The 2877-nt window shown below is 37.3% G+C and overlaps 1 long non-coding RNA gene across 1 annotated transcript; it reads left to right on the forward strand.

Annotated features, from left to right (window-relative positions):
- The first annotated feature begins 386 nt into the window (after nt 1-386).
- Nucleotides 387-1434, forward strand: LOC118680506 (uncharacterized). Its single transcript, XR_004976044.2, has 3 exons — nt 387-629; nt 705-792; nt 880-1434. It is a non-coding gene; the product is annotated as an uncharacterized lncRNA (long non-coding RNA).
- The last annotated feature ends 1443 nt before the right edge of the window (nt 1435-2877 follow it).

Consider the following 2877-nt stretch of genomic DNA (forward strand, 5'->3'; position numbering starts at 1 on the left):
AAAAAGTATTACCACATTGAAAACCACATATTTATCTACAAAAAACAGCCGTTACATGGTCCACCAGAAAAATATAATATTATATTCATTAACGCACTCGTTTTTTAATTATTATTTTGATGTATTATATTTTGTTTTTGGAATATTTTGAAAGCTTGCATTAATTTGTATAAAGGAAAAAAAAACGAGAACGAAAATGAAATAATTTGTTATTTTTCCGAACACCAAAACCAAATTCATTTAGTTCGGATTCCAGAACCTACCTGTATATCTCAGTTTTTATATTATTTTATATAATAGTATTGTTCACCTAACGATTGTTTTTAATACATGAAACTAAACTAAATAAATGATGTCTGTTGTTGCATACATATGAAAACAGAGAAACTTGCTTCGCTCGCATGCTCAAGGAGTGGGCAAAGCTACTCTAAGCCAAGCTATTTTACCTCTAAAAGATCTTGAAATTCCGATTCTCGAAATGCCTTTAACATAAATGAACATATACCCAGTGTACTTAAGATAGTCGCTTTGGTATATCACATATGAGTATATGTGTCTCACTTGAGTTAATTAGGTTGATTTGAATATAAATATCTCGGAAACGAAACAAATTGTTGTAATGTTACTGGGTGAGTCTATAATAATTAATACATATTAATAAAATACTAAGTATGATTGTAATTCGTTTACGACTTTCCTTTTAGAATTTTCGTGCTTCGATCCTTGCAAATTGCGAGAGTATAAAATATTTGATTATACCCAAACTTAGCCCTCCCTTACTTATTAATAATGGTTAGTCTTAAATTCAAGAACCAAGTCGTCTCCTCATTCTGATAACTTTACCATACATATATGTATATATCTCACAAATTGTTTAAGGAGTTACAAACAACCTCAGAATGGCCAATGGAATGGGTGCCGGAATCTATTGCTCCGGGCTGGATCTCAGGCAACCATTCAAGCTTCCGGAATACTGCAAAATCTTCCAGGCGGAAGTCCTTGCAGTCAGGAAAGTGGCGGAAATAGATAACAACACAGGTAACAACATAAAAAGGATAAATATATGTGTCGATGGCCAGGTTGCAATCAAGTCAATAATCTCGCAAAGCGGCTGCATATATACTGGGTTCCAGGCCACAAAGGGATTCCGGGAAACGAAATAGCTGATGAGATTGTCAAAAGTGCCATCCGTCTGGCTACCGAGAAAAAGTGCAGCAAATACGGTCAAACGTCACTAAAACGATATACAATAAAATTTAAAAAAAGGGCTGACAGGCGGATCAGGACAAGATGGAAAGCCTTAAGTACGAGCAGGATCGCAAAGATCATGTGCAAGAGCCCTGAAGAAAAACTCGCATGATTTTTACAACTTATTGGCATCACATTCGAACCGGCTGGGTATAAGTAACGACGATTCATGTAGAAAATGCAGAGAAGCAGGTATGAGCGGGACGCTGGAACGCCTCCTTATGCCACTGTCCTACACTATCTAAAACTCGTCTAATATATCTATTAAATTAATTAAATTAAAGTTCGCAAAAAGCGTTGACGTCCTGAATACTTCACCTCAAATTGAACAGAACCTTCATCTGGCATTACTAAGAACCATTTGGAATCTAATTTAGAAACAGCCAAATTGGACGTAAAAATTTGTTTAAAATGTGTTCGTTACATCATACAATCTAGTATTAATTATACAGAAGCTAAAATTTAATTCATGATTCCTTTCGATTTAAAATGTTTCTCTCCAGACAAAATGAAAAATGCATCAAGCAACTTGAACAGAAGCAACCTGCGAGAGCAGCCACCTTTATCACGCGTATACGACAACTTCCGCTAAGTGAACGGCTACGCATGCTTTTTTATATGCACACAAAGCTTTTGTTAGAAAGTGTAGAAGATCCGTACCCCCATTCGCAAAATGCACCCCGCATACATAGATCCCACATATTGTGGCAGCGGGATGGGAGCCAGACAGATTAACCTTGACTTTCACTTTCGCAACCAACCGGAGCAAAGTCGGCGACGTCAGGATATGACGTCGCAACGAGTGGGCCTGCTGATGCCGCGGACGCAGCAAACAACTATCATTTGATGTTACAGCTACGGTAGTGCTGTTGTTGTTCGGATACCGTCATCACTGCATTTGTTGTTGTTATATCAAAGGATAACACTGCTACTGATTCGAAAACATACTTATTGTACATTATGTTATTTAGTATGTAGGCTTGTTTGCTCCTAAGACAGACATTCATATATTTGCACCATTATTGTGTGGATGTGTGTGTGTGGGTATTAGATTTGGCATCAACGGGCGGGTAGCAACACCAATTTTATTGTAAGGGTGGACGAACCATTTGCCAGCCAACTTTGCTACGCCAACTTTTTGATATGCCACACGTTGCTCGTCCTTGACGTACAACTGCCACTGATCCGACTAGACGTGTTACTGTTTGGTGCACTACAGCTGCCACCTTAAGGGGTGGTTGGAAATTTTTGAATAATTCATAACAGCGAGCAGGACATTCAAAACACGCGATGTAACCTGAATGCCAAATAAGCTATTGGAGGTGTGTACTTGTTCACATATGTATTAACATATTTACATACATACAGACCCACATATACTTAAACAATATATACAAGTGTATGGAATGATAACACACATTAACTACGCAGACATACATATACATATGTACAATAAATGGTACATACATATATATGCATAGGAATCATAATCCGAAGTTATCACCGACCTAAAGTTTTTCTAGTTTCACACCGTTAGAAAGTGGGGTCCACTTCAACAAACCCAATATAGGTCTGCAAGTAAGCATATAAGTCCCTGTATATATACTACTCGTATACTATATACATAGA

Source organism: Bactrocera oleae, chromosome 6 (genome assembly GCF_042242935.1).
Source record: "Bactrocera oleae isolate idBacOlea1 chromosome 6, idBacOlea1, whole genome shotgun sequence".
Lineage (NCBI taxonomy): Eukaryota > Metazoa > Arthropoda > Insecta > Diptera > Tephritidae > Bactrocera > Bactrocera oleae.